Genomic DNA, 17,588 nt, shown 5'->3' with positions numbered 1-17,588 from the left:
CAATGCCATAGTAACTAACACTGTATTATGTTATACTAAACTATTAATAAATCTAGGTTGGTTCAGTCTTTCCTGATTTCATAGATTGGAAGCAGATTGAGGAAGGACTCTAGCGAACCACAGAGCTAAGCCATGCACACAGAAGAAATCTCTTTTTTTTTTTTTTGAGATGGAGTTTCGCTCTTGTTGCTCAGGCTGGAGTGCAATGGCGCGATCTCAGCTCACTGCAACCTCCACCTCCCAGGTTCAAGCAATTCTGCTGCCTCAGCCTCCTGAGTGGCTGGGATTACAGGCGTGAGCCACCATGCTGGGCCATTTTTGTATTTTTGGTAAAGACGGGATTTTAACGCATTGGCCAGGCTGGTCTCAAATTCCTGACCTCAGGTGATCTGCCCGCCTTGGCCTCCCAAAGTGCTGGGATTACAGGTGTGAGCCACCGCGCCTGGACAGAAGAAATCTTTATCTTGGTGTGTGGGCCCTGGTGAGGTACAAATGTCATCTCTCTTGGATCTGAATCTGGAAGGATCAAGGCACTGAAGGGATTTGTTTGTTTGTTTGTTTGAGACAGAGTCTCCCTCTGTTGCCGAGGCTGGAGTGCAGTGGCACGATCTCAGCTCAGTGCAACCTCTGCCTCCCGCGCTCAAGCGATTCTCCTGCCTCAGCCTCCCGAGTAACTGGGACTACAGGCACGCATCACCACGCCCAGCTAATTTTTGTATTTTTAGTAGAGATGGGCGTTTTACCATGTTGGCCAGGATGGTCTGGATCTCTTGACCTCATGATCTGCCTGCCTTGGTCTCCCAAAGTACTGGGAATACAGGCATGAGCCACCGCGCCCGGCCTCACTGAAGGGATTTTTAATATCACGTGGCTCTCACAGGTGCGGTGTGTTCAGGTGCAAGTGAAGATTAGGACTGATGTTTAAAACCAAAAGTAAAATTCCAGGTGGTGTTGCTACGGAGAGCAGCATTAGGACAATCTGAGTGGTTTCAGTTCAAGAGTATGTGTGTACGTGGAAGAACTACAGTCAAGATCCAACTTCTGGCTTTGAGGCTCTCTTTAATAACAGTAAGAACAAGCTAAGGCATTTTAACAGTGTGGAATGGTTGCCTTTTAGAAATTAAGCTGTGGGCATGGAAGTTCAATCAGTACACTGAAGTTTTTCCTTTCTCTGTCCTATGGTTAATGGTTTCTGCAGAAAAGGACCAATTGATTTCTTTCTAAAACGTTGCTTCAGGGTGTAGAGACCTTTATAGGTCATGTTTCAACTTATAGAAAATTTTTATAGTTCAAATATAAATTACGTTCAATGTGGACTTTGTAATAGAATTTAAGGTTAAGTAAAGTTTCTGCTTTCCTTAGGCTGTTTGCAGTGGCCAGCAGGCCCCATGGTATCGAGATGGAAGCTATGTTAAAGGAGAAGATTGGTCAGGAGTGGGCGGAATAAGAAATACGGGCAGCTCAGGCTAATCACACAATGATTGAGGTGTAGAAAGAGGGCCAGGCATGGGATAACGCCTGTAATCCCAGTGCTTTGGGAGGCCAAGGCAAGAGGATCGCTTGAGGTCAGGAGAACAGCCTGGTCAACAGAGTGAGACCTCATCTGTACAAAAAAAAAAAAAAAATTAAAAAAATTAGTTGGGCATAGTGGTGTGTGCCTGTAGTCTCAGCCACTTGGGAGGCTGAGGTCGGGGATCCCTTGAGCGCAGGAGTTTGAGGCTGCAGTGAGCAATAATCACTTATTGTACTCCAGCCTGGGTGACAGGGTGAGGCCCTGGCTCAAAAAAAAATTGTATCCCCTAAAAACATAAATTGGAAATCTTAATCCTCGATAGCTAGGAATATGACCTTATTTGGAAATAGGGTCTTTGTAAATGTCATCAAGTAATGATGGGTCATACTGGATTGGGGGCTGGTGAGGGGACAAATGCAATGACTGGTGTCCTTATAAAAGAAGAGAATGAGGGCTGGGCATAGTGGCTCATGCCTGTAATCCCAGCACTTTGGGAGGGTGAGGTGGGCAGATCACTTGAGGTCAGGAGTTCGAGACCAGCCTGGCCAACATGGTGAAACTCCATCTCTGGTAAAAGTGCAAAATTAGCCAGGCATGGTGGTGGGCGCCTGTAATCCCAGCTACTGGGAGGCTGAGGTAGGAGAATCACTTGAACCTGGGAAGCGGCGGTTGCAGTGAGCCAAGATTGTGCCACTGCACTCCAGCCTGGGTGACAGAGGGAAACTCCATCTCAAAAAAAATAAAATAAAAGAGGAGAATGTCAGGTGAAGACAGAGACACAGGGAGAAGGCAGCCATGTGATGAGGGAAGAGATTGGAGTGCTGCATTTACAAGGAACACCAAGCATTGCCGGGCGCCACCGGAAGCCAGAGGAGGCAAGGAAGGATTCTCTCTTACTTGTTTCAGCGGGAGCGAAGTCCGGCCGACACCTTGATTTTGGACTTTGCAGCATCCAGGCCTGCAAGAGAACACATTTCTGCTATCTCGGCTCACTGCAACCTCTGCCTCCTAGGTTCAAGCGATTCTCCTGCCTCAGCCTCTGGAGTAGCTGGGATTACAGGCATGCACCACCTCACCCAGCTAAGTTTTGTATTTTTAGTAGAGATGGAGTTTCACCATGTTGGCTGGGCTGGTCTCAAACTCCTGACCTCAAGTGATCCGCCCACCCGCCTGCCGGCCTCCCAGAGTGCTAGGATTACAGGTGTGAGACACCGCACCCAGCCTTGTGGTTATTTTTTTAGACAAGATCCTGCTCCGTTATCCAGGCTGGAGTGTAGTGGTACAGTCTCAGCTTCTACAGCCTCGACCTCCTTGGGCTCAGGTGATTTTCCCATCTCAGCCTGCCGAGTAACTGGGACTACATGCTTGGCTAATTTTTATATTTTCTGTAGAGTTGGGGTCTTGCTATGTTGCCCAGGCTGGTCTCAAACTCCTTGGGCTCAAGTCATCTGCCCGCCTTGGCCTCCCAAAGTGCTAGGATTATAGGCATGAGCCACTATCCCTGGCAACCCTTGTTAAAAAATAAAGAATTTCAAGATGGCAATGGCAGATTATTAAACCACAATGAGGACTCTTCTGTGTCCCTGTGGGACTGTCCAGGTTGTAAACCCATGAAGCCGGCCCTGGCTGCTGGGTTCTTGGAGCGCTGGCCCTCCCGTGGCATGTGGCAAGGAGTTGTCATGGGTTATCACGACGTATGACGATCAACTATAGGAGACCCAAAGAGACCACTCACTCCTTTTTCCGAGGAATGGCTGTGTATGCCACACTAGCGACAAACAGAACCGCAAGAGCTCCTGTGAATATGCTGAGCCTGATCACTGCGCCTTGCAGAGCAGATGCCCTCTGTACCTCCGCTCCTATTAAGAAACCAGAGGGTTTTTAATTGCCTGATTATTAAGAAGCTGTTCTGGCTGCTCCTGGTTCCCTGGGAAGTTTCCCATCTAGCCGCTAGTGAGTATTAATTATGGAAATGAAATGTACATTTAAACCCAGAAAATGCACACTGTAGAGAAATCTCATAGGGCAAATCGTTGAAAGCCGATTTACTAAATGACCTCTTCGCCAAACGACCCATTTGCCTAATGACCACTTTGCCAAATGATCAATTTGCTAAAAGCCAATTCGCTGAAAATCGGTTTGTGGGATATCCTGCTTATCAGTAACTGACAGTCAGACGTAGCTTGTCCCAGGCTCCCAATGGGATGTGGGACAGTTGTGGTAAAACTCCAAAACTTAAAAAGAAGAAAAATCCTCCATAATTGGGTGAATTGGTCATTCATTTAATTAGTTTTCTACGAAAGGGACTGCTTCCTGTATGTTCACAAGGAGATCATGGGCAGTGGCTTACAAGAAGAGAAAGGATGAATATCACCCCTGCCCTCCTCTCTTTTCCTTTGTTTTTTAGAGGCAGGAATTGGAGTGCAGTAGTGCAATCATAGCTCACTGCAGCCTCAAACTCCTGGGTTCAAGCAATCCTCCCGCCTCAGCCTCCCCAGTAGCTGGGACTACAGGCATATGACACTACACCCAGCTAATTTTTTGTAGAGAAAGAGTCTCACTGTGTTGTCCAGGCTGGTCTCAAGCTCCTGGTCCCAAGTGATCCTCCTACCTCGTCCTCCCAAAGTCCTGGGATTACAAGTATGAGCCACTGCGCCCAGCCCTTTACTCCTTTTTGCATGTAATTGCCTTAAGCACTGGCTAGATCACCGGACAGTATCCAAGCCTCTCCTGGCAAAAGGAAAGATAGCCAGTGTTTGTAAACAACCCACAAAAGAAGGCAACAGCAAATTCTCAGAGATGATTTTATTCTTCCTTTATATCACCCAGATTGAAAGGGTTTGAAGTCTTAAGAATTTGCAGTCTCATTTCAGACTCTCCCCTCTTGTTTTTTCAGCATCAAGTGGAACAGCAGGGTTTTGCTCCTCCCCTGTGAACAGCTTTCTGTGCTACTGAAGGCGGCTGGTTTCTGTATCTGAAAGGGGCGTCTTGGGGGCAGACTGTACACAGTGATTTCCTGAGGACCGGAAGGATTACAGCCCGACTTTCTCTATAGAGCGCCTTCCCTTTGCCTAAAAGGCGCTATATAAAATATTACCAGCAGGTCGAGGGATTCCCTACCTCCGCTGCTGTCTGGAGCTATTGGCTTCTTGTTCCTGGGGCTCCAAAGCTGCTGGTAAACAGGATTGTTCTGCTTGAATTCCCTCCTGCCCACCCTTTTTGATTCTTTTCTACCTCAGGACAGAGCAGACTATGCTGATAGTTCTGGTGGCTGCTTCTGTATCTCACCTGGCTGCTGGTTGTAAGAGTTCACAAGCACTTCCTGGGTCACCGCCAGGGAGCCATTGTGGGTTTGGGGGTGACTCCCAGGAGCTTACACATGAATGGGTAGATGTGGATGCTGTTAAAAGGCTTGGCCAGGCGTTTCTTCTTGAAATCTGGCCCGAAAATTCTGAATATGGTCTTCATATCCATGAGGATATTATCAAAGCCATGGCTGCCTTTGTTGAAATACATTCTCTGAAAAATAATAACAATAAAAAAGCCATTTTAGATTCCAATCCCCTGAAAGAATACCATCCCTTAGTTAATGTCGTACTTGTTGGATCCATGAAGTCTTTGAAAATTTAAACTCCAAGGACACTGCTCTCTGTGGTGGTGGAGGGAATACCAAGGATTTACAGGTCTTTAAGAAAGAGAATGTAGAAAGCGTACCCATTGGAAACAGCAAGATGATGATAATCATACTGACAGTAATAATAAGCTCAAACATGTAGAGCTTACTATGTATCATGAATTGTTCTGAATGTTTTATAAATATATGTGAACTCCTTTACCCTCATGGCAGCCCAGTAAGGGCGCCATTCCTCATTTTACAGCTGGGGAAACTGAGTCACAGAGCTTGTCTGCACTGAGTCATCAGGAACAAATGCTAGATCAGGTAACTGAACGCAGGCAATCTTGTTCCAGAGCCAAATGGATGTATTTTTATGGCATAAAAAGATACACATACGTTTTTAGGGGGAGAATGGGGGTAGGATGGGATGAGGATTCTGAGTAATTGCTTGGTAAATGCCAAATACCTTTCTTGTCTGTCCCTCTTTTCAAGTGATAAAGTAATGTCAATTGCAACTTTTTTTTTTTTTTTAAGAGCCAATGTCTGGCTGGAGTACAGTGATATAGTCATAGCTCACTGCAGCCTCAAATTCCTGGGCTCAAGCAATCCACCTATAACAGCCTCTCAAGTAGTTGGGACTACAGGCCTGCACTAGTCTGCCCAGCAAATTATTTTATTTTTTTGTAGAGATGGCAGGTGGTGGTGGGGGGGTCTCGCTATGTTGCCCGGGCTGATCTCGAACTCTTGACCTCAAGTGAACCTCCTGCCTCAGCCCCACAGAGCTCTGAGATCATAGGCGTGAGCCACTGTGGCCGGCTACAATACTGTTTATTTATATTTTAGACCAACAGATATTCTAGCATATAAGAAATGTGATGCTCTCTGTACATTGAAAGTTGGTCTAATATGTGCCCTGGTGGATACAGAAATTGCCTGTCTGCTCAGCTCTGGTTGAGGAAACCAGTCCAACTGTCTCTGAGGCTGTGGGGCAGTCCATCAAGAGTGAATGCCCTCGGCCAGGCACGGTGGCTCACACCTGTAATCCCAGCACTTTAGGAGACCGAGGCAGGCAGATCGCTTGAGCTCAGGAGTTTGAGACCAGCATGGCCAACATGGTGAAACCCTGTCTCTGCAAGAAATAGAAAAATTAGCTGGGCACGTGCCTGTCATCCCAGCTACTCAGGAGGCTGAGGCGGGAGACTCGCTTGAACCGGGTAGGCGGAGGTTGCAGTCTTCGGAGATTGCACCACTGCACTCCAGCCTGGGTGAAAGAGTGAGACTGTCTTAGAAAAAAAAAAAAAAAAAAAAAAAAGAAGGCATGTCCTCATGATGGCCTCAAGCACCTCGGTCCCTGAAGAGAGACAAGGAAAGCCCACTTTACTCTGCACTGCGAAGCAGGTAGGTAGACAGAAATCTGAGAAGTGGATTCAGTGAGAGGCACTGACCCAAAGGATTTTCTGCCTAATGGTCAGTTCAGCAGAAGATTAAAGTGAGCACAGCATCCTGTTCCCTGAAACGATCTGGTTGGTCAGTGGGGAATGTTCTTGTCTCGTTAAATGTCCTCATGCTACTGTTAAGCTGTCCTGTTACAAAAGGTCATAAACCAGGTTTACAAATAGGCCAGGTGACTGTGGAATTTCTCCTTGGCAAGGCCTTCGCTGTGGGCGTGCGATTGGTGTCCGCTAATTACAGTGTACTGGGCCACTTGAGGGATAAAATATACCTTAGGTGATAAATCGTTGTATTTTATTGTGAGTATTTCCACCAACATTAAACAGTAACCCCATGAGTTTTCTCATACCTGTTACGCTCTGGAGTTGCAACAAGCTAACATGAAGCAAGTTGCAAACATAATTATCACATGTGGCTCCTGTTCACAGTAAGGGTTCTTCAGGCTGTACCTGGGGCAGTTTTCCCTCATATGAGGTTCATAACGTCATTTATTTAATTAATTAATTATTTATTTTTTGAGACGAAGTTTTGCTCTGTTGCCCACGCTGGAGTGCAATGGCGCGATCCTGACTCACTGCAACCTCCACCTACCGGGTTCAAGCGATTCTCCTGCCTCAGCCTCCCGAGTAGCTGGGATTACAGGCACCCGCCACCATGTTTGGCTAATTTTTGTATTTTTAGTAGAGACAGAGTTTCACCATGTTGACCAGGCTGGTCTCAAACTCGTGACCTGAGGTAATTCACCCTCCTCGGCCTCCCAAAGTGTTGGGATTACTGGCGTGAGCCACCGCGCCTGGCTGTAGCATCATTTAAACTTTGTTTCTGCCATGAATTGTTAAGTTGGTAGTTAATAAAAAATAGACCACCTCGTTTATGTCCCACAGTTAGCATTGGTTTTTGTGTTTTCTTGTGCTTATTTTTTAATTGATTTTAAAATTGTGAAATAGGGTCTTGTTCTGTTGCTCAGGCCAGAGTGCAGTGATACAGTCTTGGCTCACTGCAGCCTCAACCTACTGGGCTCAAGCAGTCCTCCCACTTTAGTCTCCTCAGTAGCTGGGACTACAAACACGAGCCACCGCAGCTGGCTGTTTTAATTTTGTAATTAATTAATTTTCTTTTTTTGAGATGGAGTTTCGCTCTGTCGCCCAGCAGGTTGGAGTGCAGTGGCGTAATCTCGACTCACTGCAACCTCCACCTCTCAGGTTCAAGCGATTCTCCTGCCTCAGCCTCGGCACCCACCCCCATGCCTGCCTAATATTTTTTAAAAATATTTTTAGTAGCGACAGGGTTTCACCATATTGGCCAGGCTGGTCTTGAACTCTTGACCTCAAGTGATCCACCCACCTTGACCTCTCAAACTGCTGGGATTACAGGCGTGAGCCACCACACTAAGCCTAATTTTTAAATTTTTTGTAGAGACTGGGTTTTGCCATGTTGTCTAGGCGGGTCTTGAACTCCTGGGCTCAAGTGATCCTCCCGCCTTGGCCTCTCAAAGTACTGGCCCTTATGTCTGGCCCTTAAAGTTGCTTTTTAATAACAGCTTTTATTGAAAGCTGATTCACCTACCATAAATTTACCCATTTAAAGTGTACAATTTGGCCCGGCATGGTGGCTCACGGTTGTAATCCCAGCACTTAGGGAGGCTGAGGTGGGAGAATCGCTTGAACCCAAGTGTTTGAGACCAGCAACATGGCAAAACCCTGTCTCGACCAAAAATACAAAAAAAAAATTAGCTGGGCGTGGTGGTGTGTGTCTGTAGTCCCAGCTCCTCAGGAGGCTGAAGTGGGAGGATGGTTCAAGCCCAGGAGGTGGAGGGTGCAGTCAGTTGACATTGCACCACTGCACTCCAGCCTGGGCAACAGAGCCAGACCCTGTCTCTAAATAAATAAATAAATAAATAAATAAATAAAGTGTATAATTCAGTGGTTTTTAATATATTCACAGAGTTGTGCAGCCATCACCACCACCAATTTTAGAAATTTTCGTTACCCTGAAAGAAATCCTGTATCCATTAGCAGTTACCCCTCATTTCCCCCTGACTACCCCCACCCCTGGCTCCTGGCAACCACTAATCTACTTTCTGTTTCTTTGGATTTTCATATTCTGGGCATATATATATATATAAATAGAATCATCTAATATTTGTCCTTTGGTGTCTCGCGTCTTTCACTTAGCCTGATGGTCTCAAGGTGTATCCAGCTTACAGCAGGAATCAGCCCTTCCCTCCATATTTTGGTTGATTAATGTTCTGTCACACGGGTAGACCGGACTTGTTTGCCCATTCATCTGTTGTTGATGGGCGTTTGTGTTGTTGCCACCTTTTGACAATTATGAATAATTTTGCTACGAGCATCTGTGTGTCTTCGTATGAACAGGCTTGCATATTTTTTTGATGTGGGCAAATGAGAACCAGTGGTGGGGGGCCTTTGTGGTGAATTTTTCGGTGATCTGTGTATACTGTGTATAATGATCAGTCAGCAGGCTTGGGGGCAGCCCTTAACCTTACATTTCTTTCCTTTTTTTTTTTTTTTTTTTTTAAAGATAGGGTCTCTCTCTGCCACCCAGGCCAGACTGCAGTTGATACAGGGCAGGGGAGCCCCGAAGTGGAGCATAGCACCTGAGGGTTCTTGGCTTTGCCCAGGAAAGAATTCAAGGGCAAGCCGGAGGTGTAGAAGAAAACAGCTTGATTGAGGAGGCAGCGTTAGAGCCCTGTGACTGCTCCTGCAGGGCAGGGCTACCCTGGAGGCAGAGGGTAGCGGCAGAGAGTTTGCAATCACGTTTCTACGCACTTTTAATTGCATGTAGATTAAAGGGCAGTTTATGCAGGAATTTCTAGAAAATGGGTAGTAACTTTTGAGTCACTGGGTCATCGCCATGGAAAGGGGCAGTAACTCCCGGATGTTGCCATGGCAATGGTTAACTCACATGGTACACTTGGGGGCATGTCTGATGGAAAGCTGCATCCGCCCCAGCCCTGTTTGAGCTAGTCCTCAGTTTGGTCTGGTGTTGAAGCCCTGCCTCTAGAGTCAGGTCCTGCCTCCTATCTCAGTGGCGTGATTATGGCTCACTGCAGCCTCAACCCCCACCCGGGCTCAAGCAATCCTCCCACCTCAGCCTCCTGAGTTGCTGAGACCACAGGAACGTGCCACTATGCCCAGCTACAGTTTTTTTTGCATTTTTTGTAGAGATGGGGTTTCACTATGCTGCCCAGCATGGTCTCAAACTCGTGGGCTCAAGCAATCTACCTACCTCAGCCTTCTAAAGTGCTGGGATTACAGGTGTGAGCCACTGCACTCAGCCCAACCTTACATTTTTAATCTTAAGTCACTTCTCTCTAGGTTTTGGTTTCCTCTTTAAAATGGTGGAACTAAGAGCATCTATTTTATAGGGTTGTTGGGAAGGCGAAAATGAAAGAACTGTTACTCAATGTTTAGTGAAGCGCTAGGCACAATTTTGAATAATGAAATTGGTGTTTATTCTTTTTTATTATTTGTTTATTTTTTAGAGACTGAGTCTTGCTCTGTTGCTCAAGCTGGAGTGCAGTGGTGCAATCACAGCTTGCTGCAACCTCGACCTCCTGGGCTCAAGAGATCCTCCCACCTCAGCCTCCTGAGTAGCTGGGACTATAGGCATGCATCCCCACTTCTGGCTGTTTGTTTATTTATTTGTTTTTCTTTTTTTGGTAGAGATGGTGTCTCTTTATGTTGCCAGGGCTGGTCTCGAACTCCTGGCCTTAAGCAATCCTCCTCTCTTGGCCTCCCAAAGTACTGAGATTACAGGTGTGAGCCACCATGCCCAGCTTTGTTTTATTTTTAAATCAGCCTTGTCAAGTTGAATTGGTCATTATTCTTGTATAACGGTAATTTGGGGCAGCATTGGTTGGGCAGGGAGTGGGGAACATTTAGGACCCTGTGTGCTGCTACTCGTAGTGTGTGCACTTATTTCATTTTGTTTTGTTTTATTTTATTATATTATATTATATTTTATTTTATTTTATTTTTCTGAGACAAGGTCTCACTCTGTTGCCCAGACTGGAGTGCAGTGGCGCGATCTTGGCTCACTGCAACCTCCGCCTCCCAGGTTCAAGTGATTCTCCTGCCTCACCCTCCAGAGTAGCTGGAACTACAGACGTGCGCTACCACGCCTGGGTAATTTTTGTATATTTAGTAGAGATGGGGTTTCACCATGTTGGCCAGGCTGGTCTCAAACTCCTGACCTCAGATGATACACCTGCCTCGGCCTCCCCAAAGCGCTGAGATTATAGGCGTGAGCCACCGTGCCCGGCTGTGCGCTTGTGTTTGATTTTTGCAGAACCACCCTTCCCTAGTGGTTGTCTCCTAGATCCAAGGTGACTTTATTCATTTTAGAATGAACTGACCCCATTGATACCGTAACCAGAGTTGGCATACATCATGATTGGCAGAACCCGGTCGGGTTTAACAAGATGGAAGTGTTCTGGGAACTCCTCCTTCTTGTAGACGTGGAGGTGAGAGTGTGCATTCTTCAGTGCCTGGCAAAGGGCTTCCTCCTGCCCCAGTTTGGTCAGGGGTATCCCAAAGCCACCGTAGTCCACAATATCGACCTTGACCAAGTCCCTGAACTTGATGTAGGTGGACAAGGGGATCTCGTTGACATCGGGTCTCTGCTTCTCGGTGGTCATCCCATGGTCTCCTGTGATGATGACGTGGAGGTGCTCTGTCAGGCTGTGTGTCTCAGTGGCTCCCACCAGATACCCGATGGTCCTGTCCATTTGCTGAATCATCAACTTCCTGTTCTCTGCCTCTGGCCCAAATCGATGTCCCATGTTACCTGGCTGTCCGTAGTACAGAGTCACAAAGTCAGAGTCTTCCTTGGTGAACCAGGTCATGATGGTATCTATATTCTCCCTCTGCTCTGTCTCGTTGCTATTTGGGTGAGTGTAGGGCTCTACCAGGGACGGCTGGACAGCCTCACCCTTGTATTTAGCACCTCCCCCGGGGTAGCGGAACGATGCCGCTTTCTTCCCCTGCACGTGCAAGAAGAAAATTCCATCAGGGCCTTTTCTCATCCCTTTCTCACAATCAGCAAAGCGCGAGTTGTCTGCATCTGTATCCCAGTCCGAAGGCATAGAAAATATACAGTCTTTGGAGTCAGACAGGGTGGAGTTAGATTCTGGGCTTCCCTAGGATTTCATAGCATCTACAACACTGTTAGTTACAAGATGTGCTGTTATTTTATGGGCTACTAAGCAGAAAAACGCTGCCAACAAGACCGTGACATTCCAGTGGTTGTAAGGTGTATTCCAACTTCAGAGATGGCAAAATCAAAAATAATTCCTTAGAATAGAGGGAGACGGTAATTTCTGAGTTGTTGGTGGTGAGTCTGTGTGTGTGTGTGTGTTTTGTGTGTGTGTATATATATGTATATACACACACATATAAATATATATATGTATATACACACACACACATATATATATAGTGGTACAGTGGTATAATCATAGCTCATTGCACCCTTGAACTCCTGGGCTTAAGCGATCCTCCCACCTCAGCCTCTTGAGTAGCTGGGGCCACAGGCATGTGCCACCATACCTGACTTTTTTTTTTTTTTTTTGAGATAGGGTCTCACTCTGTCACCTAGGCTGGAGTGTGGTGGCACGATCTCAACTGACTGCAACCTCTGCCTCCTGGGTTCAAGCAATTCTTATGCCTCAGCCTCCCAAGTAGCTGGGATTGTAGACACGTGCCACTATGCCCAGCTAAGTTTTGTATTTTTAGTTGAGATAGAGTTTTGTCGTGTTGGCCAGGCTGGTTTCGAACCCCTGGGCTGAAGTGATCCACCTGCCTTGGCCTCCCAAAGTGCTGGGATTACAGGTGTGAGCCACCGTGCCTAGCCCTAATTTTTTTTTTAAATATTTTTTTAATATATATTTTTTTAATATTTAAGATGAGGTCTTGCTATGTTACCTAGGCTGGTCTTGAACTCCTGTGTTCAAGTGATTCTCCTGCCTCAGCCTCTCAAAGTGCTGGGATTACAGGCTTAAGCCACCATACCCTGCTGGTGGTGAGTTTAAAAATCTCCTAGTGTCTCAGTGTTTCTACCTGTAGAATGACAAAAAGTAGATGGCATCTTTGTGAGGATTAAGCTGGCTAGCTTTTTTTTTCTTTTCTTTTCTTTTAGAGACAGAATTTCGCTCTTGTCACCCAGACTGGAATGCAATGGTGAGATCTTGGCTCACTGCAACCTCTGCCTCCTGGATTCAAGTGATTCTCCTGCCTCAGCCTCCCAAGTAGCTGGAATTACAAAGCCAGCTAGCTTTAAGATAAAGTGTTGGGCATCGCATTTTGGCATGCAGCAGGCACTTTTTCTTAGCCTCCAGACGGGACTAAGCCACCACAAGGCTTCCTGGTGTGTGCAGTGGGTGATGAATGCTTGCTTGCTCAGCACTCACTTCCTGGTGGGCTGGGTCATACTACTCTGACTGCCCCTGGAGCTTCAGCCCACTCCTGGTTCACGATGTACTGACTCTCCTGAGGATCCAGAGGTGGGATGTGGCTCTGGCCTGGCCAGAGGACTGAGGATGCCGCATCCCATGGCTACAGCAACTGGCTCAGCTTTGGGCTCATGTCCTAGTCAGAGCCAATGAGATGTGATCTTGAGATACCTGCTGGGTTGTTGGAAAGGGACATCGATTTGGGCCAGAGGCAGAGAACAGGAAGTTGATGATTCAGCAAATGGACAGGACCATCGGGTATCTGGTGGGAGCCACTGAGACGCACAGCCTGACGGAGCACCTCCACGTCATCATCACAGGAGACCATGGGATGACCACCGTGAAGCAGAGACCCGATGTCAACGAGATCCCCTTGTGCATCTGGGTTGTTGGAAAGAGCAGGCTGCTCTGCTCATCCCCATTCCTGATGCTGAGGGACCTGAGAAAATCACTCGTAAAATTTGGGGGTGTTTGGAAGAAGGGGAGACCGATGTCTCATTCTCTCTACAGACATCTGATCAGCTACAGAGCTTGACTAACCTACCCGGAGGCAGAATGATATGGTGGTTAAAAGTATGCTCTGGGCTGGGCACAGGGGCTCACGACCGTAATCCCAGCACTTTCGGAGGCTGAGGCAGGAGGATTGCTTGAAGTCAGGAGTTTGGAACCAGACCCTATCTCTATAAAAATGTTTTTTAAAAATTAGCTGCTCAGATCTCCTGTGGAAATGTAATCACTCATGTTAAAGGTGGGGGCCTCATGGCAGGTGATCGTATCACCAGGGTGGATTTCTCATGAATGGTTCAGCACCATCCTCTTGGTGCTGTTTTGCAGTAGTGAGTCCTCACAAGATCTGGTTAAGAGTGTGTGGCGCCTCCCCTTCTCTCTCTTGCTCCTACTTTCACCATGTGACATGACCACTCCCGCTTTGTTTTCCACCATGAGTAAAAGCTCCCTGAAGCCCCCCTAGAAAGTGAGCAGATGCTGGCACCATGCTTGTACAGCCTACAGAACCATAAGCCAATTAAATCTCTTTTCTTTATTTAAAAAACAATTAGCTGGGTTGGTGGTGAATGCCTGTAGTCCCAGCTACTTGGGAGGGTGAGGTGAGAAGATTGCTGGAGCCCAGGAGTTCAAGGCTGCAGTGAGCTATGATCGGGCCACCGCACTCCAGTTTGCATGACAGAGACCCCATCTCTCTAATTAAACAACAAAAAAGTGTGTGCTCTGCTGCCGCACTCCCTGGTTAGATCCTTTGTCTACCACTTAGATGCATGTTATATAAATGCTCTCCTCAGTTTCCTCGTCTGTAACTTGAGGATGATAATGCTACCCCATGAAGTGGTTGTGAGGACTAAATGCATGTGGGCACATTGGTAAGTATTCAACAAGCTTCATTTTTCCTGGAGAGGGAGAAAGAGCATGGAGTGAGGTGGCATGGTCAGGCGCATTGGGTCAAGAATCATTTCCTCTGGCTTCTGCCTCCTGGGAGGTACTAAGGATGGATCTGAAATGTGTCTGCAGACCCCAGAGTTGGGGACTGCAGAGGGAAATTGAGATCAGGGACCCCAGTCCTGGCAGAAATGGCTGCAGCATGGGGCATTGGGTTCTTTCCATCAGAGGCATGAGGTGTGTTGCAGACAGTCATGAAATGTGGCTGAATCTTGCAAGGGACCCACGGTCCTAGGGTTGCTGCTTGAGACAAAGACCCCTGTCAGTAGAACCTGGTGACCTTCACCCTTCTGTGTCAGGCTGCAGACAGCAAGAGATGGCAGCAGATTACACCCAACAGGAAAAGGGCCATTGCCATCCCACAGGTTGTCATAGGGGGAGATGACATCTCTTCCCTCTCCTTCTCCTCCAGCAGTGTCAGCTGGGGAAGAGGTGGGTGGGTGTGCACCAAACTGTAGACCATAGACCATGCTCCTTCTCCTCCAGGCTGCTGGGGCCCCCAGAGAGTCTGCAGCCCTTGGCCAGGGACCAGCTGACACAGGAAGACAAAAGACCTTAGGCTGGGATAACATGGGGGTGCAGTTCATCCTCTGGAGCTCCCTGTGGGATCCGACTGGAGCTGGTCTCCAGCTGAGACCACATCTCACTTAGCTCCTTCCCTGCCATATACTGCTTTCCTTACTCCTATCTCCTGAGAGTTCTTCCTGAATGAATTACCTGCACTCAGTCCCTGCCTCAGGCTCTGCTTTTAGGGAACTTGACCTAAGACAGAAATCTTTTTTTTTTTTTGAGACGGAGTCTTGCTCTGTTGCCCAGGCTGGAGTGCAGTGGCCGGATCTCCGCTCACTGCAAGCTCCGCCTCCCGGGTTTACGCCATTCAGCTGCCTCAGCTTCCCGAGTAGCTGGGACTACAGCACCCACCACCATGCCTGGCCAGTTTTTTTGTATTTTTTTAGTAGAGACGGGGTTTCACCATGTTAGCCAGGATGGTCTCGATCTCCTGACCTCGTTATCCGCCCGTCTCGGGCTTCCAAAGTGCTGGGATTACAGACTTGAGCCACCGCGCCTGGCCAGAAATCTTAATCCTAAATACTTTGCAAGGCCTCAGAGGCTCTGCTATCCACAGGCAGGTGAGATATTACCTTCCCTACCGCCTGGCAGTCATATTCTATGATGCGATTCAACTTCGTGGAAGTGCTTCTCTAAAGAACTTCCCCCAATTTAAGATGATCTTAATTTGCTTACTTGTTTATTGTCCATTTAGCTGCTCTAAAATGTGAGCTCCAAATCAGGAGCCATGTCTGGTTCGTCACCCATTTCCTGGGACCTAGAACAGGCCTAGCTCAGAGCAGATGCTTACCATTGATGGAATGCATGTTGAATGAATGCATGAACCTCATCTCCTTTTGTGGGTGAAAAACTCATCCTACTCTCACTCCTGATTAACTTTCTTTTTTTTTTTTTTTCAAGACGGATCCATGATCTGTCACCCAGGCTGGAGTGCAATGGTGCCATCTCAGCTCACTGCAACCTCCGCCTCCTGGGTTAAAGCAATTCTCCTGCCTCAGCCTCTGCGTAGCTGGGATTACAGGCACTCGCCACCACGCCCGGCTAATTTTTTTGTATTTTTAGTAGAGATGGGGTTTCACCATGTTGGCCAGGCTGGTCTCGAACTTCTGACCTTGTGATCCTCCCGCTTTGGCCTCCCAAAGTGCTGGGATTACAGGCCTGAGCCCCCGTACCCAGCCACTCTTGATTAACGTAATGGAAATATTTACAGAGATTCTTTCTCTTCTGTGTTCTAGCGTCTAATCTGTAACCTCTGCAGGTACTGCATTTTCCTTTCTGATAATAGCATTTCTATGGTTGCTTTAACATGCAAATCCTCTAATACTTATTTATTCCATTTCTGATTGGCATTAGACATAATTCTCAGTTTTTAGTGACAGCACTTTGTCTAACTTACATATAAATCGACTTTGCCTTGAAATGTGAAATTGACTAGAAGGATGAAACTTCTAACGTGCTGTGGAACATAGTTTGGCTAATTTATTATTTAGAAGAAGCTAATATTGCCGTTATGAGGGACTCAGGTGACTCTGAAGAACCAGTTGTATTTCTGATGTTTGCAATGTTAAATCACAGATGTGGCCAACTTGAAATAGTTTCCGTATGCTGTGTTCTCAATACACACCTTTTCCAAAGATATCCCAAGCTTTCTTAGGAAACTGTGACTTTTCTTATTTGGTCTCATAGGAATTTGGGGAACTATGCGGGATCTCCATAATGAGCTACGGAAAGACACGTGTGCACGCACACACACAGTCACACACGTGTACCACACCACACTTGACTCTGTTTATTTGGGACCGTGATTATCAAAAGCGCTATTTTCAACAAATACTTCTGAGAAATAATCTGAGCATTTAATTGGATGCAAAAGAGTGGGTATTTACTATTCTACCCTTTAATTAGCATAATCAGTGTTTCCAGCAGCAAAAGCAATTGGAAAATCGCTAGTTTTATTAGGTTCATTATTCTCCCTTAGCGTAGTGTGGCATCAGCATGGCTATTACTCTTAAATTGCCTCTTTAAAACAGGGCTGGTGCTTCTTACAGGCGATTCCTAACTCTTGAGTTTTATAGAGAGTCCACAACTCTTTAGAACCTGTAATTCATGGAAAGGCCCACTTTGGTTTTGCATTTTGTCTGGTCTCTTTAGGTGACAGAATTTATGTCACAAGGTGCACATGTTTGAGGGAGGCTCATGGACAGCCCATCGTGCTTGTGCTTTGGTGGGAAGTATGTGCGGTTAAGGGGAAGGATTTAGTGACTCATTCCAGGGAACAATTAAGTAGAAAGAGATGGATTCCCTGTGTTTGAAATTCAGAATTCAAGCTTGGCTCTCAGTGTTTCCTTGCTTTGCTGTGCTCCAGGGGAGTCAGTGAGCAGAAGGAAGCCAGTTGCCTAAGATTCTTCAAACCCCCAGCCCTTTTGGAGGTTAGATTGTTATTCTCAGAGCCTTTATGATGCATAATAAAGACCTAGCTTGGACCAATATTAGGATGAGTTATCTTGCTATTA

Source organism: Theropithecus gelada, chromosome 20 (assembly GCF_003255815.1).
Source record: "Theropithecus gelada isolate Dixy chromosome 20, Tgel_1.0, whole genome shotgun sequence".
NCBI classification, from domain to species: domain Eukaryota; kingdom Metazoa; phylum Chordata; class Mammalia; order Primates; family Cercopithecidae; genus Theropithecus; species Theropithecus gelada.
This window is presented reverse-complemented; position numbering follows the sequence as displayed.